Source organism: Meriones unguiculatus, assembly GCF_030254825.1.
Source record: "Meriones unguiculatus strain TT.TT164.6M chromosome Y unlocalized genomic scaffold, Bangor_MerUng_6.1 ChrY_unordered_Scaffold_25, whole genome shotgun sequence".
Taxonomy (NCBI): Eukaryota; Metazoa; Chordata; class Mammalia; order Rodentia; family Muridae; genus Meriones; species Meriones unguiculatus.
The window spans coordinates 14,903,283-14,928,831 of NW_026843710.1; the positions used below are offsets into that span (position 1 = coordinate 14,903,283).

The 25,549-nt window shown below is 35.5% G+C and overlaps 1 non-coding gene across 1 annotated transcript; it reads left to right on the forward strand.

The window, feature by feature from the left end:
- The first annotated feature begins 16,436 nt into the window (after nt 1-16,436).
- LOC132651816 (U6 spliceosomal RNA) lies at nt 16,437-16,543 on the forward strand. Its single transcript, XR_009589376.1, has one exon. It is a non-coding gene; the product is annotated as a U6 spliceosomal RNA (small nuclear RNA).
- Nucleotides 16,544-25,549: the final 9,006 nt, after the last annotated feature.

The window sequence follows — 25,549 nt, forward strand, 5'->3', positions numbered from 1 at the left end:
CCTTTATCAGAAGCCATATTCTTAATACCCTTAATGATAGACCAGTCTAGTCCATGACATAAATGCAGGGTCATTGTCCCAGGAGTGGATGGTGGGCATTTCTCAAATGCATCTTGTCCAATGAACCATCAGTCAAGTGTTGTTCTGCTTTCTCACAGGGTCAGTAACTCATTGGAGATGTAAGACTGTCATTCTTAACTCTAGTAGGAAGGGAAAATTATATCCCTCCCAAGCCCACTCTGCCTGGTTACAAAGGGAGTCTTGATCTTCCACTCCAAATTTAGAGTAGTAGGCATTCCAACCTATGATCTGGACCAGGGAGACTGGTAAGCAGTCCTGCTGAATACTCTCTCTGATAAAGCAAAGAGGATGACTTATTCCTATTCCTGAAAAGAGTCTGTTTTACTTATATTCCTTCAACAACAGTAAAAACCCAGAAACCAACTGTTGTTGATATAAACAAGGAATTCTGGATCATCTCAGGAACCTGGATATAGTAGTATTGAGAGACCAAAAAAATATTAAAAATTAGCAACTATTACTAAGGCCTGAACTATGTGGGTTTGAGAAATCCAGTAATGCCCTGAGGGAAAGGACTGCCTTACTGCATTCTTTCCCCACCCACTAGAGATACGGTTGCTAGGAAACTGGCCCATCCCCCTAGTGAGGTACACCAGGTCATTATGGTTTGGGGACCTTCCTATAGCCAATCAATTCAAAATGTAGCATTTTGACCAATAGATGCTTGCCAGGCAGGAATTGCCCGCGCCTTGGGCATGCTGGGAGGGACCAGAATCTTTAAATCACCCAACTAACCTGGGCACAGTGCACTCAGCTCCCACTGCTTAGGTGGTGGGTTTTGTGGGCCCAAGTTGCAGCTTGTAATTTGTAATAAAAAAAAAAAAAAACCCTCATGTGTTTTGCAACGGAGTCAATTCCTGTAGATCTTTTGGGGACTTGTGAACTGGGTGTAACATTTGGAGGCCCCAGTGATATTCCAGGACTTCCCAAGACCTCAGGACTGATCCGGAGGGTCTCAAACCAGCTGGTAAATGCCTTGTTTGTGTCTCAGTCTCCGACTCCAGCTTTATCTTTGTGCTGTGTGCAGTGTTCCCATTGGCACTTATCTTCTGTATTCTGTTCTGCCTTGAGGCATCTGTATGAGTGACTAAAAGTGATTTAGAAAGACTAAATTTAGATTTAAATTGATTGTCAAACAATCACAGTCACTGAAGTTGGGGGAGATGTCCCCCAACTTCATCAGTTTCTGGAGGTGATCTAGAACCACCAATCACTCTGAGGCTTCTGTGGTAGAGAAGCCAGAGCGGGAATCTGAAGGTCTGTTTTTACAGTACCTTACCCAGGAAGGGACTAGGGCCCATCCTGGAGGAATTTCTGAAAGGCCTATGTTCGGCCTGCCCCAGAAGAATCAGTTCTGGTCCTGGGAAATTTGGCCAGCTGGTGAATGTTTTCTGTCTCAATGTCTCTGTGCAGTATTTGTTTGTGTCTACCTTCTGTTTTCTGTTCTGAAAGGCCTCATAAAACTTGTTTAAAATGTGTGCCTATGTGTTTCATAAGGTCTATGAATGCACATGTATAGGTTACCACGTTGTATATGAAGTGCCTCAGTGCCTCACCACCATCTTGACTTTACCATGTGGCCATGTGGGTTATAATGTGACTGCCATCTTGGTATGGGTTAAAAAAGGGGGGGGGTCCTTTGTCAGATAATTTTCATTTCCTTCTAGGTTAAAAGGATGAGTTATTTTAAATTGGTATTGGTCTTAGAAATTGTTTTCACTGGTAAATTCTGGTTTTAAAATCTGGTTTTAACTTTAAGATTGTGGTTATGCCTTGTGACTTCTCTCCTACAAAAGAGAGAAGTTTTTATATTGCAAAAACTGGTTTTAAAAATTTTGTTTAAATGTTTAAGGCTATAATAAAATGTTTAAAGTTCATCATCATTTGGGTATGACAATGATCTTGGGTAGTCTAACAGAAAATTTGAAAGTTTCTCGATACTTTGAGGGAGAATAAAAATACTTGGATATTTATTTTATTAATTTTACAAAGTAAAACTGAGCCATGTGGTTTGCACTAATTGAGAAAATTGCAGTTTTTAAAATGTATCATGGGGAGAGCTGTTTGTTAAGCTGTTTTGTTTATGGAAAAACATGTTTACACCCTGTTCTTTACTGGAGACAGAGAAAAGAGAAAGTTTCACCAAGTTCCTTAAAACTTGTTCTAAGTTCCTTAGAGTTTGTTTGTGTTACCTTTATGTTATCTTTTACAGGATATGTTATGTCTTTATGTTATTTTAGAAAAATAATTTGGCAGTTTCATAACTCCTTTTTGTATTAATGTAACTTGTTTTTGCTTTGCCTATAAAAAGCAAATCTTAGATGCCGGGCTCCAGCAGGATCCTGTCAGAATGGAAAAGATTTTGATGAGAGTTTTTATGTTGTCTGAAAATCAAAAGAGAAAGCAAAAATGTAAAAATGTCTGGTTAAGCCAAAAAAAGGAAGCTAGGAACTTGAAGGTATATAGGATGTTGCAGAAGGTTAGTGGATGTATTATAAAAAGCCAGAGAGTTAATATGATTTGAGAAAGAACTGTATTTAAATATGTTATGATTCATTTAAAAGGCTGGTGATTCCTCATTGCAAAATATTTTCTTATGCTCTTTTAAGGGAAAAGAATTTTGGCTGATAGGTTTGGTGTGGCCAGAATGATTCATATAATTTAAAATTGTTCTGTACTGTTCTGTTATGCAGTTTGTTCTAAAACTTATTTGATCACTACGTTAGTACTTTTGGTTGTGGGGGATTGTGGATGCTCCACAGTGTTTGCTGTATCATCAGCAGCACCTAATGGCTATGTTTGGTATTGTCAGTTGCAGCCTGTGCTAACAAATGGCTAGCTGCCATGATGGTTCAGGGATAGTGAGTGTGTGAAGCTGCAGTTTTGTTGCCATATTTTTTAGGGCTTCCAGATGAGTTCATGTGTAACATGTGGCCAGCTGCCATGCTGGTCTGGCGATAAAGAGAGTGGAGCTATGAGTTTACCACCATTTCGTTTAGGTATCTCAGTTATGTTCAGTCCTCTGATTAGTGCTAAGTACAAAGCTTTTTACTGTTCAATTTTAATGCAAATTTGTAGGATTAGCAAGATTTGCTAGTTCTCTGCTCTGAAAGAAATGTGGTGTGGTCTTGTGATTCTGCCCCAGCCCCAGGAATTAACTCTAACCTTTCAGCTGTTTATTGCCTTTACTATATTTAGATATGTGACTTGTATCCCTGATCTCTCCAAAACTTTAACAGGAATGGATGTTGGATTTTCTCAAATGCTTTTTCCACAGTTAAGGAGATTATCATGTGGTATTTATTTTTTCAGTTTGTTAATATAGTGGATCACAGTGATCCACCACTGCATAACTTGGATGAAGCCTGCTTGGTCATAGTGGATCATATCTTTTATGTGTTCTTGTATTCAGTCAAAAACAGAAGGAACCTTGCTGTGACCCTAACCAAGCATGTCAAAGACTTATATGGAAAAAAAAAAATTCAAGTATCTGAAGAAAGAATTAAAAGAAGATATCAGAAGATGGAAAGATTTACCATGCTCATGGCTTGGCAGGATTAACATAATAAAAATGGCCATCTTACCAAAAGCAATCTACAATTCAATTCCAATTAAATTACCACAGAATTCTTTACAAAATTTGAAAGAAAATTCTCTACTTCATACAAAAAAACAAAGAACCCAGAATTGTTAAACAATCCTCTACAATAAAAGATCTTCTGGAGGTATCTCCATCCCTGATCTCAAGCTGTACTATAGAGCAACAGTTATAAAAACTGCATGGTACTGACATAGAAACAGAATGGTGGATCAATGGAACCAAATAGAAGATCCAGAAATAAATCCACACACTTATGGACACCTGGGTTTTGACAAAGATGCCAAAATCATACAATGGAAAAAAGATAGCATCTTCTACAAATAGGGCTGGGTCTAACTGGGTGGCTACATGTAGAAAATTGCAAATAGATCCATACTTATCACCCTGCACAAAACTAAAGTCCAAGTGGAACAAAGACCTCAACATAAAACTGGACACATTAAATCGGTTAGGAGAAAAAATGGGGAAGACGCTTGAACTCTTTGGCACAGGGGACAAATTCCTGAACAGAACACCAAAAGCACAGGCTCTAAGAGCAAAAATCAGTAAAGGGGACCTTTTGAAGCAAAGGACACAGTCATGAAAACAAAATGAATGCCTACAAATTACAAAAGACTCTACATCACATCTCTATGTGACTGAGGGCTATTACCCAGTATATTCAAGAAGTAAAGAAGTTGAAAAGCATCAAATAAATTAATCCAATTAAAAAATTGAAAACAGCTAAACAAAAACTTCTTGATAGAGGAACATCGAAAGGTAGGAAAACACTGAAAGAAATGATCAGCATCATTAGCCATCAGGGAAATGCAAATCAAAATGACACTGAGATTTCACCTTATACCCATCACAATGGCTAAGATCAAAAACAAAAGTAACAATACAGGCAGGAGAGGTTGTGGAGAAGGAGAACCTCCTCCACTTCTGTAAAAATGTAAACTGGTAGTACTGCTGGTGGGAATATAAACTTGTACAACCACTCTGGAAATGAATCTGGTGTTTTATCAGATAACTAGGAATAGCACTTCCTTTAATATCCATCTATACCACACCTAGGCATATATCCAAAAGAGACAAGTACTCAATAAGGACATTTGCTCAACCATATTTGTAATAGTCAGAACCTGGAAGCAACCCAGATTATCCATAACTGAAGAATGGATACAGAAATTGTGAAACATCTACAAAATGGAATATTACTCAGCAATAACAAACAAGGAAATCATGAAATTTGCAGGTAAATGGTGGGAACTGGTAAGTATTATCCTGAGTGAGCTATTCCAGAAGCACACATTATATACTCACTCATATAGACAGGATATACCTACTAAAATCTGTACACCTAGAGAAACTAATCAAGACTGAAGACTCTTGATAAAAGGCTTAATCTCTGCCCCAAAAGACAAAGAGAATGGTCATCAGAAGAAGGAGAAAACAGGGAACAAGTTAGGAGCCTGCCATAGAAGACCTGTGAAAGGCTCTGTCCGCAGACCATCAAAGCAAATGTTAAGGGTTATGGCCAACTGTTGGGCAGAGTGTTTGGAATCTAAAGAAACAAGTGGGAAATAATAAGATCTGTAGAGGACAGATCCACAAGGACAGCAACAGAACACAAAAGGCTGAGCACAAGGGCCTTTCCTCAGACTCATACTCCAAATAAGTACCAGGCATGGATATAAACTAGAATCCCTGTGCAGATGTAGCCTATGGCAATTCATTGTCCACGGGTATTCCATAGTAATGGAAGCAGGGACTGGCTGTGACATGAAATAATTGGACTGCTCTTTGAAAATCACACCCTGATGGGGGAGCAGCCTTAATAGGCCACAGAGGAAGATAATTCAACCACTTCTTCTGAGATCTGATAGACTAGAATCAGAAGGAAGGAGAGGAAGATCTCTCCTATCAGTAGACTTGGGGAAGGGCATGAGTTTGTGGTGGGATGAGGGGAGGTGGGAAGGGTCTATGGGAGGATACAAAGTGAATAAAATGTAATTAATAAAATTTAAAATTAAAAATATTAAAAATATAATATAATGTAATTTCTTTTGAAGTTGTAGGAAGGTGTGCTTGGATGTTGATATGCCAATAAAAGTAACCATACAGAATGCAGTCTCTGTCTCTCTGTCTAGGTCAATTTATGTCTTTGTTTCTCTTGTGCTTGATGTCTCTATTTCTGAATCTGTTTCTCTAGCTCTTTCTCTCTGTGTGTCACTCTCTCTCACCCTCTTTCTGCCTGCCACTTTTGGTTCACTATGAAAATCTCTCAGCTCTGATGAAGGACTACAATAAGATGACTGCTTGCCAAAGTGAAATCCTGAATGGTCTCTGAAAATATATAAGCATGGTCCCAATTAAACAATAGGTCAGGGAGCATTTTCCCAGTAAGTAATTCACTGAGGACATATCTGTGCATTTAACACATAATAATGGTATCTGTCATAATGTGAAACTCATATATCAGGACACAGGATTTTATTAATGAACAATTGAAAGAAATATGTGATACTTTTTCTCAACTAAGAGTCTTGGACAAAGCACATGACTTCTCTTGGTTGTATGCTTTCAGCTGCACAGACTGAAGCATGTAGGGCTGTTCATATTTTCTCTCAATCACGCTGTCTACTTGGCCCTTTTAATAACTGGCTCCTGAAACTTTTACTGGCTTCAATCTGTTTCATGACATCATTCTGCCTCTCAGCCATTCAGCAACTGAGAGAATATTGAGGTTTCCTTGGAGATGAGTAAACAACTTTCCTCAATGTCCAGTATATTTATCCTCTGCACAGGTGACTTTTTCTTGTGAAACTCAACAAGACTTTATCTCATCCCTTTATCCAGATCCTACATCTTTATTCTTGTTTACCTCTGTGACAATATCAGATAGGAAGTGAAACTTTAATGTTTATTTAATTGGACAGCCTCCTAAGTAGAGAAGCTTCATAGTGATGTGGTGTTAAGGGGAATATGCCAAATGACAAGGTGAGCTCCTACTTTGGTCTTGGATATGAAATTTCCTAGGTTGTGACTTTGAACTGAACCTTTACTAGAATGCTCACTAAATGTAACTTCAAATTCTTATTGATATAATAGGCATATCGGGCCTAGAGTTTCCTGTAGTATTGAGTCTTTAGAGCAGGGAAAAGAGAAGGAAACCAGACAATTTCTGTGTCTGGTTTGGCTGAAACAGAGAAAGACCTCTGAGTGTAAAAGGAGAACTGAGGGGCAATAAAGGATCCAACAGCTGGTGCTGTTCCACACTGTGGTTGCCAACCCTCTATGAGCAGAGTTGCTTTGTCTAACTTGTCTGGATTGGCAGCTGTGTCCTACTCAGTGTTCACAGTTCAAGTTGTCTTTCAGGAAAGAGAACTGGGTCCATGTTATTTGCCTAGGACACAAAAGCAGCAGTGTTTCCTGCAGTTTTCCTCCAGGCAAACCCTCCAAACATAGTGTTAGTATCAGGACTGCCTTCAGAGTGGAACAAGCTCATGGGGTCTGAGGTAGCTGTGTAAGCTCTAGTTCATGGCTAGGATTCTCTGCTACATAAAGAGTTCCTGGAAAGCACACCTTACAAAGTCGAACTGTGCATCTTTAGCAGAATCTTTGTACACGTTAAGAGTCATTGTAAAAATTCTCAACATATCATTTTTCTTGATTGTATGGGAAATTCACATACTATACTTTGCATTTCTGTTCTATTTCTCCCAGGTTCAAATTCCTACCCATATATCACACTATAACTTTTTGTTTTTAAAACACATCATTTGAAGTATGTGTTGTTCATATACTCAATGAAATACGATCAGAGTCTCAGTGCCATGTCCCTTGAAGAAAACTGAGTTCATCCTTGCTGCACACTAGCATGACCAACAAGAAGAAATCATCAGTCCTGAAGATCTCTATTATTCATCAACTTGACCACAGTTTTTCATATATATATATATTTCAATTTGTATGCCATCTGCTGTCTCCTCCCCTTCCCACTGTAGTCCTACCCACTCTACTTCTTCTACCACTATGACTTTTCTAGTTCTCTGAGAGGGGAGGTCCTCTTTCCCCTTCTAACTGAACTTAACTTATCAGGTCTCATCAAGTCTGGTTGCATCATCTTACTCTGCAGTCTGCTTTTCAGGACATTGTTATACTTGTGTCCTTATTTCCCTCTACTTGTGACATTCTTCCTGAGTCCTCTCATGCAGGCTTCCCCAGAGCTCTGAGGGAGGGAGAATTTCATAGGGAAAATCCCATTCAATTCACTGCTACCCAATCCCACTTGTAGAAGACTGGTTAAGTCATTATTAGATGACATATTGGCACTTTAGTCCCAAATATTAGGAGATCTAATAAGTGAATATATACCACATTTGTCAATTTGCATTTTATTTACTTTACCCAGGATGATATTTCCTAGGTCCATCCATTTGCCTGAAAATATCATGATGTCATTTTCTTAGCTGAATAATACTCCTTCAGAGAAATATTCCACATTTTCCCCAAAGGAGATTGTCAGTGCTGTTCTTTAGAACTTGGAAGATGCTGGCCCTTTAATCATTGTATGGAATGACAAACTATCAGGATAACTATATTCCTTTAGGTTAGAAGCACCTCCATCTTCTTCCACTTTCTTGATATTTGAATTGCAGTGTCCCCTTGAAGCTCATCTATTTATAAGTTTCGTCCCCAGTGAAGAAATATCTGGGAAGTGTTAGGAGGTATGGCTTGTTAGATATAATTCCTACTGGATTTATGTTGTAGGAGGGTGTGCTTTGAGGTTGATATGCCAATGAAATTGACCAGACAGAATGGGTCTCTTTCTTTCTTTCTCTGTCACTTTATATCTTTTTCTGTTGGTCTTGTTCTCTTTATTCTGTCTCTGTAGCTCTTTCTTACTCTGTCTCTCTCAGTTGCCTTCTCTCTGCCTTCCCTCCTTCAGTATGAAAAGCTCTTGAAAGAAATATGTGACAAATTAACTGAACTAAGTCTTGGAAACAGGAATTGTCATCTCTGGGTTGTGTGCTTTCAGCTTCCCAGATTGAGGCATGTAGGCTTGCTCATCCTTTCTCTTAAACAGGGTGTCCACTTCCCCTTTCAATAACTGGCTCCAGAATCTCTTACTGGCTTTCACCTATTTCATAAAATCATTCTGCTTCTCAGCCAATCAGCAGCTGATCATTATGGTATCATAATAGCATTGGGATGTCATATTGAATTTTCATGTCATGATGCCATTCTGATATCATCATAGCATTGGATGTTCAAATATCCTGGTGGAGTCTTACTATTGTGAAATCATAATAGCTTTTGAAATCAAAATTACATTGTGATGTCATAACAGAATCATGTTGAAACACCATTGTGAAGTCATAAAAGTATTGTGACCTCAAAATACCTTTGAGATGCCATAATAGCATTGTGATTCCCTATCATTGTGATGTCGTAATAGTAATGAGAGTGTTGTATCATAAGAGCATTGTAATGTTATAATAGCATTGAGATGTCTTCATATTATTTAAAATCATTGCAATATCATAATTCCATTGTGATATCATAACTGAATCATTTTGTAAGAGCATTGTGATGTCATAATAGCACAGTGATTACAAAATACATCTGTGATGTCATAAAAGTAATGTGATTTTATATGATTGTATATGTATATGCTTTTATATGATGTAATAGCAATGTCATCATAGCATTGTGATGTCATCATAGCATTCTGAGTCATATCATTGTAAAGTCATAATAGCATTTTGATGTCAAAATTCCATTGTGATGTCATACAACATTCATGTTGTAATAACACTGTGATATCCTAATAGCATGGTTATGTCATAACACAATCATGAAATCATTGTGATGTCAACATAGGATTGTGATGTCAACGTAGCATTGTGATGTCATATCATTGGTTAGAAATTATAGCATTGAGATGTCATACCATTGTGAAATCATAATAGCCATGTGGTGCCATATCTTTGTGCTGACATCATAGCATCATGATGTCATAATACCATTGTGATGTCATCATAGTATTATTATGTCCTAATAGCTGTGTGTTATCATAAAATTGTGATATCATAACAACATTGTGAAGTCATAACAGCAGTGTGATGTCATAATACATTATAATATCATAATACCATTGTGATGTCTTAATAGCATTTAGGTGTTATGGTGGTGTCATGATTGCATTGATATGTCATAAGACCATTGCAAAGTTATAATACCTTTGTAATGTTATAATAATATTTTAGGTCATAATAGCATTTTGAGGACATAATACCATTGTGTTATCATAATAGAATTGTAATGTTCAAATACCATTGTGAAGTCATAACACCATTATGAATTTACACTACCATTGTGATGTCATATTATTGTGAGGATATTATAGCATTGGGATGTCTTACCATTGTCATGTAATAATTCCATTAGATGTCAGAATAGCACTGTGATTTCATAATTTTGATATTTAATAGCATTGGAATGTCATACTATTGTATCATAATATCATAATACTATATATCATAATGACATTGGGATTTCATGACACCATTTTTATTTCATAACACCATTGTGATGTCATAAAAGTACTTATATGTGATGACACCCTTGTGATGACATAAAAGCAAGGAATACCATAATAAAGATGTGATGTCATAATACCATTGTGATGTGATTATATCAATAAAATATCATAATACCATTGTGATGACTTAACAGCAGTTTGATATAATAATAGCATTTTGTTGTCATAATGCCATTGTGATATCATAATACCCCTGTGATGTCATTACACCTTTGTGATGTCTTAGAGTTATGATGTTGTAATTGTATTGGAATATCATACTATATTGAAATCATAATAACATTTTGATCTCATAATACCATTGCAATATCATACTAGCATTTTGAAGTCATAATACCATCGTGATATCATAAACTTGTAATGTCGTAATAGCATTTTGAGGTCATAATGGCATTGTTATTTCAAAATTAGATTTGTGATTTAATACCATAATCACTTCAAAATAGCTTTGTGATGTCATAATTCCATTGGTATATCATGTTACCATTGTTATTTCATAATGCCATTTTGATGCAATAAAAGCAATGAGATGTCATGACACCATTGTTATGACATAATACCATTGAGATGTCATAAAAACATTATATTCTCATAATATCATTGTAATGTCATAATAGTACCTTTTTGAGGTCATAATATTGTGATGTCATAACACAATTGTGATGTCCTATCATTGTGGTATCATAATAGCATTGAGATGTCATACCAATGTGATGTCATATAGCCTTTTGAGGTCTATAAGGCCTAGGTCTAATATCATTGTGACCTAAAAATCCTTTTGTGATTACATTCCCACAATCATGTTGAAATAGCATTGTGATGTCATAATAGCATTGTGTTGTTATAATACCACTGGTGTCTATTAATACCATTGCAATAACATGACACTATTGTGATGTCATAATAAAATTGTGATAACATAATACAATTGTGATGACATAATATAATTGAGATGTCATAATACCATGGTGAAGTGGTAAGAGCACTGAGATGTCATGACACAATTGTGATGACATAAAAGCATTGAAATGCCATAATATAATTGTGATGTTATATTACAATTGTGATGTCATAATACCACTGAGAAATCAAAATACCACTGTGATGTCATAATAGCATTTTGATGTCATAATAGCACTGTGTTGTCATTATGGCACTGTGATGTTGTAATACCATTGTGAAGTGATTATACCATTGTGATATCATAATACCATTGTGATGTCATACCATTGTGCTGTCATAATAGCATTGTGATGTCATAAATGCAGTGTTATGTTATATTACTATTTTGATGTTCTAAATTATATCATATTATGTTATAATATCACTGTAATCTCATAATTCCATTGTGATATCTTTTTATTATTATGATGTAAAAACACCATGTGATAACATAATAGCATTTTGAGGTCATAATTAAATTTTGATGTCAAAATTCCATTGTATGTCAAACAAAAAACATGTCATAATAGAATTGTGAGGTCATAATAGCATTGTGCTTTCATAATAGTTTTGGGATGTCAAAATTTCATTGTTACATCAAACAACATTCATGTTGTAATAGAATTTTGGTGTCATAATAATTTTGTGATGTCATAATAGCATTTTGATATAAAAATTTCATTGTGATGTCAGCATAGCATAGGGTTAGAATTAGGGTTACAGTTATGTTTTCTGTTTAGGATAAGGGTTAAGGTTAGGGTTAGGGGTTAGTTTTAGGGTTAGGGTTAGGCATCTTGTACCTGGGTTTTGATATTTGTTTTGGCTATCTTTTTTGCTTGTGCCCTTTTTAATATGGGATGGACAGTTTTGCCTTTGAAACACATGAAGTATAATATTTGAGTTTTTTGTACTTAACTAGGCTGGCGTGTACTTTGCCAGCTGTAAGCCTCTTGTTGTTTATCTTGCATTAGGCATGACCAATATTTATCTGCTGTGAAAATAACTTATGTTGAAAGGATGAGTCAGCTGCCAGAGCTGTGTGACATGTTAATTTAGTCAGCATTTATTAAGTTTTTTTTTTTTTAACATGTCAGGTATGCACTTTGCATGTTTGTCTCCCAGCTTAATTTTGATTCCTTCCATTGACCAACAGAACATATCTCTTAAGCCAAAATGCCAATTGGCACCTGTGGAAGCCCCACATTCTGAGATTGGCTGGACTTTTTAGAGCATTGTGACATCATCTCTCCTCATATAAACCTAAAATTAATGTGAATTAATTAATTAATTAATTACATGGTAACCTTAAGGAAAATTCGGTCATTTTGAATCTTAGACTATCTATGCAAGTGGCTAAAAAGCAGGAGTTGCCATCCTGGCTTTTATTATATAAAAAATTAGGCTGATCAGAGACTCATAGATCTGCCTGTTTGTTTTTACTTTGTGTTGTTCAAAATATTTTTTTTTCTCAAATCAATATAATTGTAACCCACAGCCTTTAAATGAAAATTAAGTACAGAGAAAAAAATAAAAAAAGGAAAATAGGTTTTAGGTCAGTTGTTACAATATAACAAGCAAAGTCAAGTTGTATTTTTTTGTAATTTAATTGATGTAGTAGTGATTTAGTGAATCCTTACCAGAAAGAGATGACAAGTATCTTGCAGCCAGAGAGGTATGAATTTTGACTGTTATTAACCTAATTTTTATTAGGCAGAGTGCCCCTTCTACTGTCTGTAACTTAGTATTCCATTCCTTAGTTGTTTTCCCCATTTTTTCCCCACACATTCTTGGAGAAGTCCTCAAGAAGAGTCACCACCACTAAATATATTGCAACCAAATCCATGATGATGACAACCAAAACAAAACCAAAGTGGATTAAAACACCCTCTGAAATTGCATTGGACTGGCTCCTTTGGGTGCCCCGCGTCCAAAGAAAAATCACAGAATTCAGATATCAGGAATGCACAGATAGGTGAAATGACAGTCAGATCCACACCAGGTCATATTGGTTTAGATCTTCTGCATTTTACTGAAGTCAAGCCAACACTTTTATAGTAATCTTACAAAGAAGCACCTTAAAGTTGACATATTCCCTGGAACATTTACAAAGTTTATATTTTAACTGAAAGAGCAACCTGGTAGAAGCAGTGTCTACAAAAAATCTTGGCCTAACAGCTTCTTAAGCAGAGCAAACATAAAACTAGTGACTTGTTTGCCAATTTAGGGAGTAGAGGACCAGGTGCTTGTTAAACTTGTGCTTTGTTTACGTAGTTTGTTGTTAGTTAATTAGGGGTTGTTAAGAATCCTCCAAACTAGGTCAGCTAAAGATTTACAACCTTTCCTTAGATAAGGTGCTTGAACTAACCTGTCTGTAAAACTTATAGTATAATACAAAACTTTTTGACTTCCTATGTTTGCCTATCTTCTTTCTGCCTCATCATAAATACCTGTGTTAGGTAATGGTTTTGTTTTGTAGTAGCTTTACTGCAGTGGTAATATCCAGAGCATTTACCCTAACAGATTCTGATTAAATATTTCCTTTAGAAAGCCCTAAAACTCTTGTCTTTTTACTACCTACAATGTTTGGTTTTTCCACAAGCAATTTCTGATGCTGAATCTGATTTATTACCTCTCCTAAAGTTTTCTTTTTCCTTCTACTCTTATTTGTTAAAACTTTTAGTGATCTATTAGAAATGTTTCCTTGAATAGTTAGCTGTACTGTTTCAAGAATCATAGAGAAACAGTAAAAAAGCTCATCAATTTAATCCAGCAACCAAATAAGTCTGGAACTTAAAATATGTCTTTTGGCTTAGATGGCCATGTTAGAGTTCTTGCTAGGGACTTCCAGGAAGTTGATTCCCATAGGTAACATGTCTTCTCGACTGTTTGCATAATTTTATGCATCTCTGTGGATCCAAGAACATGGCACTGATCTTTCAGTTGAGGGTAGAAAGCAATATATCTTAATAACAACAGGCAGATTGGCTTGAAAATTTCCATAGGACACACTGGCCTGACAACTTAATTAACTGCCACCCAATCACCCTAGCTTAACACTGGTTTCTTCACAATAGATGGACTGTTTTAACTTTATCCCCATTATTAGAAGACCTCCTAATAAGTTAATACATACCATATTGGTCTGTCTGCATTTTATTTACTTCATCCAGGATGATTTTTTCTGGTTCCATCTATTTACCTGAAAATATCATTATGCCATTTTCTTACCTGAATAATAATCCATTATAGAAATATTCCACATTTTTGAAAAGGAGATTGCCAGTCCTGTTCTTTAGTCTTTGAAAGTTGCTGGGCCTTTAATCATTGTATTGAATGAGAAATTTTCAGGATAACTACATTCTTCTATCATAGAAGACCTTCCCTTTTGTTCTGCTTCCTGGTGATTTGAATTGCAATTTCCTCTTGAATCTTTTCTATTTATAAGATTAGTACAGAGTAAGGAAATGTCTGGGAAATGTTAGATGGTATGCCCCTGTTAGATAATGAAATTTCTATTTGATTTATATTACCGGATGGTTTGCTTTAAAGTTGATATGCCAATGAAAGTGACCAGACAAAATGGAGTCTGTCTCTTGGTCTCTGTCTCTTTATATCTTTTTTTCTGTTTGTCTCAGTCTCTCTATTTCTGAATATGTCTTTCTAGGTCTTTCTCTCTCAATCTTCCTCTCTCTGCCTATCACTTATGGTTCAGTTTGAAAAGCTCTCTGCTGAAGGTGTACAAGATGACTGCTTGATGACATGACATCCTGGATAGTCTCTATAAAAATGTAAGCAAAGTCCCTATTTAATACATTTTGTTCAAAGAGTTGCCTTGGTCAAGGAGCATATTAACCATAAGTAATGCATTGACTGAGGACATATCTGTGCATTTAACAAATAATAATGGAATCTGTGATAATGTGAAAGTCAAGTGACTTTCTTAATGACAACTTGAAAGAAATATGTGACACTTTTCCTAACAGTCTTGGGCACTAATAGTCTTGGAACTGTCATCTCTGTGATTTGTGCATTCAGCTACCCAGATTGAGGCCTGTAGGGCTGAGAACGCTTTTTCACGAGCAGGCTGTCCACTTGGCCCTTTTAATACTGGCTCCTGAAAGTTTTACTGGCTTTCATATTTTGCATGTTATAACTCCCCCTCTCAGCCAATTAGCACCTTAGAGAATCTTAAGGTTTCCATGGAGATGGGTCAACAAACATTCCTCAATGTCCAGTACTTCTGATACTGTTCAAAATTGACTCTTTCTTGGGAAACCCAACAAGCCTTTATCTCATCCCTTTATCTAGGACCCACACCTTTACTCTTTTTTACCTCTATTAAAATAAGACTCTTGGAAATAGTAACTGTCATCTCTGGGTGTTGTGGTTTCAGCTGCCTATATTGAAACATGTAGGTCTACTTACCCTTTTTCTCAAGCAGACTCTCCTCTTTGCCCTTTTTAATTACTAGCCCCTGAAATTCTCACTGTCTTTTGCATGACAGCATTCTTCCTCTCAACAAAAGAGCACCTGAGAAAATCTTGAGGTTTTCATACAGATGAGTATCTATATGGCCAATATCTCTGATTCTGTGCACATGTGACTTTTTCTTGTGAAAACCAACATGATTTTATCTCATTCCTTTATCTGGATCCCACAACTTTACTCTTGTTGACCTCTGTGGCAATGTCACATAGGAAATGAAAATTTAATGTATATTGAATTTAATTCTCTTTGAAATTATATTATAGGAGGGTGTCTTTTGAGGTTGATATGCCAATGAAAGTGACCAGACAGAATGGAGTATCTGTCTCTCGGTCTCTGTCTCTTTCTATCTTTGTTTCTGTTGGTCTACCTATCTCTGCTTCTGAATCTGTCTCTCTAGCTCCCTGTCTCTGTCTCTTTCAGTCTTCCTCTTTCTGCCTGCCACTTGTGGTTCAGTATGAAAATCACTCAGTTTTGGTGAAAGACTACAACAAGATGACTGCTTCTGACATGACATCATGGGTGGTCTCTGTAAAAATATAAGCAATGTCCCAATTAAATGCTTTTTGTTACAGGATTTGTCTTGGTAAGGGAGCATTTTTAGTGGAAATAATTTACTGACTGAGGATACATCAGTGCATTTAAAAATAATAATGTGATCTGTGATAATGTGAAACTCACAATTCAAGGACCCATGACTTTATTAATGACCACTTGATCACTTGAAAGAATTATGTGGTGCTTGCTTTGGCAGCACATATGATGAAATTGGAATGATATACAGAATATTAGCATGGCCCTTACACAAGGATGACATGCAAATACATGAAGCATTCCATATTTTTTTAGAAAATAATGAAAACAAAAATAGAAGAAATACAGAGAAGAAGAACTTAGAGAGGTAAACAGGGACTGTAGAAGTAAGCATAACTAAGAAACTATAAGAGATGGAAGAAAGACTCTCAGGTGTGGAAGATACAATGGAAGAATTTGAAGTATCTTTCAAAGAAAATGTTAAATCTAAAAAATTCCTGACAAAGACCATCAAAGAAATTCAAGACAGCATAAAAAGACAAAAACTAAGAATAATAGGAATAGAGGAAAATGATGATTCCCTCCTCCAAGGTCCAGAAAATATTTTCAACACAATCATTAATGAAAATTTCTTCAACTTAAAGGAGAGGCCAATAAGAATACAAAAGATCTACAGAACACCCAATAAATTAGTCCAGAAAATTAAATCTTTCTGCCACATATTAATCAAAACAATAAGTATACAGAACAAAGAAAAATACTTAAAGCTGCAAGGGGAAAAGGCCAAGTAACATATAATGAAAAACCCATCATAATCACACCTGATACCTTAACAGAGACTATGAAAGCCTGAAGGGCCAGGATGGATACCATGCAGACCCTAACAAAACACCAATGTTAGCTCAGGCTTCTATACCCAGCAAAACTCTCAGGTCTCATAGAGGCAGTAAATAAGGTATTCAATCACAAAAACAAATTTCAAAAATTCCTACATAAAAACCAATGTTACAAAAGACACTAAAACAAAAAATACAACTCAAGAAAACTAGCTACTTTAAGAAAACACAGAACATAATTTACCTCACTACAGGAAAACAAAAAGCAACCAAGCACACAAACTTATGACCACAGCCAACATCAAAATCAAAGGATCTTACAGCCACTGGTCATTAATCTTTCTCAATATCAATGTAATCAATTCTCCTATAAAAACATAGACTAACAGAAGGATGCCTAAAGAAGACCCAGGATTCTGTTGCATAAAAGAAACACACCTAAGTCACAAAGATAGATATTACTTGAGGGTAAAGGGCTGGAAGATGGCTTTCCAAACAAATAGCCCCAAGAAGCAAGCATGAGTAGCTATTCTAATTTCTGTTAAAATAGAGTTTCAACCAAAATTAATTAAAAGAGATGGGCAAGGACACTCCATAGTAATCAAGGGAAAATTTCTCCAGGAAGACATTACATTCCTAAACATCTATGCCCCAAATACAAGGGCACCCACATATGTAAAAGAAACACTGATAAAATTTAAACCACACATAGATCCCCACACATTAATAGTGGGAGACTTCAACACCCTACTCTCAACGAAGGACAGGTCATCAAAAAACAGAAATTAAACAAAGAAACCATGCCTCTTACAAAGGTCATGAATCAAATGGATGTAACAGGCATTTACAAAACCTTACACACAAACACAGAAGAATTTACCTTCTTCTCAGCACCTCATGGAAACTTCTTCAAAACAGATCACATGGTTGGTCACAAAGTGATTGCCTCAACAGACACAAGAAGATTGAAATAATCCCTTGTATTCTGTCTGATCACCATGTAATAAAGCTGGACCTCAACATCAATAGAAATAGCAAAAAGCCTACACATGCATGGATACTGAACAACTTGCTACTAAATGACACCTGGGTCAGGAAAGAAATAAAGAAATTACAGTCTTCATAAAATTCAATGAATGCACAATATACCCAAAATTGTGGGACCCAATGAAAGCAGTGCTAAGAGGAAAGTTCATAGCACTAAGTGCCTTCAAGAAGAAATTCGAGACAGTTCATTCAAGCAAGTTAATGGCTCAACTAAAACCCTAGGGAAACAACAGAAGCAGACTCACTAAAAAGCATTAGAAACCTGGAAATAATCAAACTCAAGGCTGAAATTAATCAATTGGAAACATCTAAAACAATTCAAAGAATCAATGAAACCAGGAGCTGGTTCTTAAGAAAATCAACAAGATTAACAAACTCTTAGCCAAACTAACTAAAAGGCATAGAGACACCACCCAAATAAACAAAATCAGAAATGAAAAGGGGATATAACTACAGACAATGAGTTAATCCAAACAATCATTAGGACTTATTTCAAAAGTCTGTATGCCACCAAATTTGAAAATGGAAAATTTTCTTAATTGATTCCACTTACCAAATCAAGCTAAATCAAGGCCAGATAAATCACTTAAAAAGTCCTATATCCCATAAGAAAATAGAAGCTCTCATCAAAAGGCTCCTCTCCAAAAAAAAAGGCCAGGACCATATGGTTTCAGTGCAGAATTCTACCAGACCTTCAAAGAAGAGCTAACTCCAATTCTCTTCAAACTATTCCACAAAATAGAAACAGAAGAAACACTAAAAAACTCAATCTATGAAGCCACAATTACCTTGGTACCTAAACCTCAGAAAGACCCAACAAAGAAAGACAATTTCAGACCAAATTCCCTTATGAACATTGATGCAAAAATACTCAACTAAATACTTGCAAACCGAATACAAGAACACATCAAAGATATCATCCACTATGGCAAAGTATCCCAGGCATAGAGGGATTGCTCAGTTTATGGGAATCCATCAGTGTGATCCACCATATTAACAAACTGAAAGAAAATAACCACATGATCATCTCCTTAGATGCTGAAAAAGCATTTGAAAAATTCCATCATCCATTCATTTTTAAAGTATTGGAGAGATCAGAGATAAAAAGCACTTATCTAAACATAGTACAGGCAATATACAGCAAGCTTATAGCCAACAATAAACTAAATGAAAAGAAAATTAAAGCAATCCCACTGAAATCAGGGACAAGGCATGGCTACCCATCACTCTTCATATCTCTTCAACATAGTACCATTTTGAAGTCATAATAGAATTTTGATGTCATAATTATATTGTGATGTCATACAACAATCATGTTATAATGCCAGTGTGATTTTATAATAGCATGGTGATATCATAATAGAAGTAATGTCACAAAAGCATTGTGAAGTCGTAACACCATTGTCATACCATAATACCATTGTGACATAAAAATTCCATTGTGATGTCATGCTAAAATCATGTCTTAATAGCATTATACTGTCATAAGAGCAATTGGATATAATGATGAATTTTGATGTCAGAATGACATTTTGATATCATAATGGCACTGTGATGTCATCATAGCATTGCGGTATTGTCATAACATTGTTATTTCATAATAGCATTGTGATGTCAAAATATCATTTTGAGGTCAAAATTAAATTGTGATAGCATACCATATTCATGTTGTAATAGCATGATTTCATAATAGCATTGGGGTGTCATGATGAATTTTGATGTCATAATTGCATTGTGATGTCCTAACTCCATTTTGATAGCATAATAGCACTATGATGTCATTATAGCATTGAGATTTTCTAATATGATTGCAAAGTCAATGCATTGTCAAGTCATAATAGCATTATAATGTCATAATTCCATTGGGATGTCATAACACAATAATGTTGTAAGAACATTGTGTTCTCCTAATAGTATTGTGATTTCATAAGAGCATTTTGTTGTTATAAAAACATTGCAATGTAATAATAGCATTGTGAAGTCTTGTCACCATTGTGGTAGCATAATACCATTGTGATGTCATCAAAGCATTGGGATGTAATGAAAATACTGAGATGTTATAATAGCATAGGGATGTTAATAATACCATTGGGATGTCATGACAACTTTTTGAAGTCATCATAGCATTGTGATATCCTAATATTATTATGATGTCATCATAGCATTTTGATGCCATCAAAGAATTGTGATGTTATCATAGCATTGTCATATAATTGTGATGTCATAATATCATTATAAAGTCAGAATAAAATTTTGATGTCATAATACTATTTTGAGGTCATAATAGCTTTGTGATGTCAAAAAACCATTGTGATGTAACAATAAATTTGTGAGGCCATCACAGCATTGTGAAGCCATAAATTCATTGCAATAGCATTAATAGCATTGTTTTGTCATAACAATATTGTGAAATCATAATACCATTAGGATGTCATAGCCTTGTAACATCACAATAGCATTGTGATGTCATATTACCATTTTGATGTCAACAAAGCATTGTGATGTCATAATAACATGCTGAGGTCATAAACCCATTGTGATGTCATAATAGCATTGAGAATTTGTAACACCTTTGTGCTGTAATAATAGCATTGTGCTGTCATATAAGCATTGAGATGTCATTCCATTGCCAGATCATAATAGGATTGTGATGCCATAATACCATTGTGATGTCAGGATAGCATTGTGTTGTCATGATAGCCATGTGAGAGTATAATAGCTTTGGGATGTCATAATACCACTGTAATATCATAACACCATTGTAATGTCATAATAGCATTTTGAAGTCATCATAGAATTGTGATGTCATAAAACCATTGTGATATCAAAATGAAATTGTGATGTTATAATTCCATTGATAGCATACCACAATCATGTCTTAATACCATTGTGAGGTCATTAAAGCATTGGGATGTTGTGATAAATTTTGATGTCATAATTGATTTCAAATGTCATAATACCAGTATGATGTCATCATAGTATTAAGCTGTCCTAATACCATTGTGATGACTAGTACCATTGTGAAGTCATAATAGCATTTTTATGTCATAATAGCATTATCATTGTAATGTCATACTATTGTTACATCATAATAACTTTGTGATGTCAAAACACATTGTGATGTCAAAATAGTATTATGATGTAATAATAGCATTTTATGTAATAATTTTATTGTGATGCCAAAATTCCTTTGTGATGTCATAAAACATTCATGTCATAATAGCATAGTGATTTGATGACAGAATAGCTTTGGGATGACATGATGAATATTAATATCATAATGCCATTGTCATAGCTTAACAGCATTGTGATGTCATCATAGCATTGTGATGTCATCATAGCATTGTGATGTCATAGTCCCATTGTTATGTCATCATAGCATTGTGAAGCTTTATCATTGTGAAATCATAATATCATTTTGATGTCAATATTCTATTATGCTGTCATACCACAATCATATTGTAATAACTGTGTTGCCTTAATAGCATGTTGAGATCATATTACTATTGTGAAGTCAAAATACCAGTGTGATGTCAATATAGCATTGTGATGTCATATCATTGTGAGGACATTATAGCATTGAGATGTTATACCTTTGTGATATCCTAAAATTGTGATGAAATAATTGCATTGTGATGTCTTCATAGCATTGCAACATCCTAATATCATTGTAAAGTCATACCATTGTGAAGGCATAACTGTACTGTAATGTAATAATTCCATTGTTTTATCATACCACATTAACCTGGTAATGCATTGGGATATCATAAAAGCATTGCCATGTTATCATAACTTTGTGATGTCATAATAGCATTGTGGTATATAGTAGCATATTTATCTCAAACCTGTTGTCATGTCGTAATAGCATTGTGATGTCATAATAACCTACTGATGTAATAATGTGATTGTGATGACATAATACCATTGTTATATCATCATAACATTTGGATATCTTGATGACTCCTGATGTCATAATGCTATTCTGATGTAATAAGAGCATTGTAAAGTCTTCATGTCATTGTGATATTCTCATACCATTGTGATGTCATAACACTATCGTGATTTTATAATAGCATTGTGATGTCATGATACCATTGTGATGTCATCATAGCATTGTGATTCATAACACCATTATGATGTCAAAACACCATTGTGATGTCATATTATAGTGATGCCATAACAGATTTTACATGTCATATCATATGATGTCATACCATCGTAATAACATTGTGAGGTGATATCATAATAGCAATATGATGTCAAAATAGCATTGTGAAATCATACCATTGTTATGTCACAAAAGCACTGTGAGGTCATAAAAGAGTTGTGATGTCATAATAGATGTATGATATCATCATAGCATGGTGATGTCCAAATACCATTGTGAAGTCATACCATTTTGAACTCATAATAACATTGTGATGTCATAATTGAATTATGATATCATAATACCACTGCTATGTCACAATACCATTGTGATGTCCTAACACCATTGTGATGTCTCAGTCAGTTTTAGAGTTGTTCCTATTTAAAAGAATTAGAAATATAAGTTATTATTTTTATTGAACATACAATCATTATCATGTTGAAATGAAAACAAAGTTGGATAGATTAAAATATCTTTTTGTGCTCTTGCGTGCCTGTTGTATTAGGCCAAGTTGCTACCTATTTCCCTAGAGAAGCCTCCCATTAGAGAGATAAGCTGTTTGCCTTGAGCAGCAGAAAAAATGTGTATTTTAAGGAAACTTTATATAGAGTCCTTTTTAATTTAGAATATAAGCTTACTGTAGGTATCCTGTACCTGTTTTGAGGTTTAGTCCTAGATTTTTATATGTTTTAGCTATTTTTCCTATCCTATTGTTTATATAGAATGGGCAGTTATGCCTTTATATCCAAACTTTATATAAGCTCTCTTAGCATTAGCATATAAGCTCTCCTACCCTTAGCATTTAAGTTTATACTAGACACCTTGTACCTGTATTTTACATTGATAGTGGCTGTTTTTTGGCTTGCCTTTTTTTTTTTTAATACAGACTGGGCAGCTATGCCTTTATAGCTGAACTTTATATAAACTCTCTTAGCAATAGCATATAAACTCCCTTTTCCTTAGCATTTAAGTATATCCCAGGCCTCATATATCTGGGCTTTTACATTGGTTTTGGCTATTTTTTGGCTTCCCCTTTTTTTGATATGGGATGGAAAGTTATATTTTTTAAACATATGAATATAATTTTTTGAGTTTTAGAACTAAACTAGGTTGGCAGGTATTTTGCCATATTTAAGACTCTTGTGTCTTTTTATCTAGGTATGAACAACATTTTTCCCCCATGAAAATGTCTCAATTTTAAAAGAATAAGGCAGTTTCCAGAGCAGTGTAACATTATCTCTCTTTACATAAGACTAAAAATGATGTGAATCACACCTTTAGATGAGTAAGGACATAACATCTATTATTAAGAAAAAATAATTTACATGGTAACCTTAGGAAAATTTTGTCATTTTGAATCTTAGAGTATCTCTGTAAGTGGCTGAACAGCAAGAGTTAACATCCTGGCTCTTATCATGTAAATTAGCTTGATCCTGAATTATTCAGTGACTTGCCTGATTCTTTTTTTTTTTTTTTTTTTTCAATGCAGTTTATTCAGGAACCTTGAACAATCATCTGACCCTGGGGAAAGCCAGCCCACAGCTTAAATAGCCTCTGGGTAGCCAACCCAGGCGTGCCACGTGGGCAATGCAGATAGGTCCACATACATGGAAGCCAAATGTGGAATTGTTCGTGACAGAGAGCACTCACCATCGGGAAGGTGGAAGGCGGAAACCAGCTCCATCTTTAAGGCACAGCATTCCGCAGCTCTCTACAGTTCCCCCTTTTTGTTTTAGACGCATCAGGCAGGAGTAGAGGTCTGATCTCTGATATTAGAAATAAATTGGGACTTTGTACTGATGTTCATTTAGGTGTCATCCACCCAAAGAGCATCAGACCTGTCTGATACCTTTTTCTCAGAGGCAGGACCTGGGGCATCAACCCGCATGCAATCAGACATGCTCTTCTCTGGGTTCAAAGCAGCTGACCCTGAGTGCAGTGCTTAGCTTCGCATCCTGAGCTTAACATTTTAGCTTTGTGTTGGAAAGAAAGGCATGTGCCTTCACCATCTTGTTTTTTCTTTTCTGTTTTTTTTTTTTTTTTTTTTTTTTTTTTTTTTTTTTTTTAATCATTATCATCGTAACTCAAAGCATTTCAATGTAAATCAAACAAAGACACAAGAAAATTTTAAGTTTGGGGTCAGTTGTGCGAATTTACACTGTAACAAACAAAGCCCAGTTGGTTATTTTAGTTGATGTTTCAGTAAATTGGTGAACCCTTACCAGAAAGACAAGTACCTTACAGCCAGAGAACTTTGAATTTTAACCATTATTTATCTAATTATTAGGAAGAGTGTCCTTTTTCTTGTCTGTAACTTATTCCAATCCTTGTTTTTCCCCATTTTCTCCATGTACTTTCTTGGAGGAGGTATGGAGAACAACCAACACCATTAAACATACTGCAACCAGATCCATGATTATGACAGTAAAAATGAAGCTAAGAGGGAATAAAATACCCTCTGCCAAGACAATTTTTTATGTTAGATGCACATTATACCAACCTCTCTCTAGATGTTTGTCTCCTCAAGTTCCATTCTTTCCTGCTATGACTGTGGAGCTGAGCCAGTGAGGCCAGCCACAATATAAAAGAGCAATACATTGAAAAAAAAAAAAAAAAGAGCAATGCTTTTTTACCCCTCAGTTGAACTGCAGCAGCAGGCAGTTTTGTTATGGAAGTCTCAAGTCTGCCCACAGGAGGCTAGCCTTTCCTCCTGGGCCTGTTCAAAGGTCTCTCTTAAAGAGACAGTAATTTACCTGGGAGTTTTTAGGTTTTAAGTTTGGGTTTTTATCACTTAAAGCATAATTCCTCACACCAAATTATCATGAAGTATGATTTAAAAGGTATGGATACTCGTATTAGTTGGGCCCCATTTGTTGTAAAAAGTGATTAATATTTACTATTGGTTTATGCTTTAGTAATGCTAAACAGCTGTATAACCAAATCACCACGCAGAGACTGGGTTGATTTAGTTAACCTAGAACAAAATGCTGGGCAATAGTTACTCCTTCCTAAACCTCCAAGCCCTCATAGTTTCCTAACATTTACATTTTACCCATTGTACTTGCCTTTTGTGAAATATTATGTCCAGTCCATCTCCACAGAGTTCCAAGATCTGTCCTCCAGCTCCCTCCTAGCTCTCATCTTGCCTCTTCACCTCCCACTCATTTCCAGCTGTCTGGCACCTTCCCTCTTTCCTGTCCTCTGGCTCTTCCCTTTGTATAACATTGTGGCTAGTTGTTTTATTTCGGCCTGTTTACAGACAGTTGAGACTGGATGCTTAGAATAAG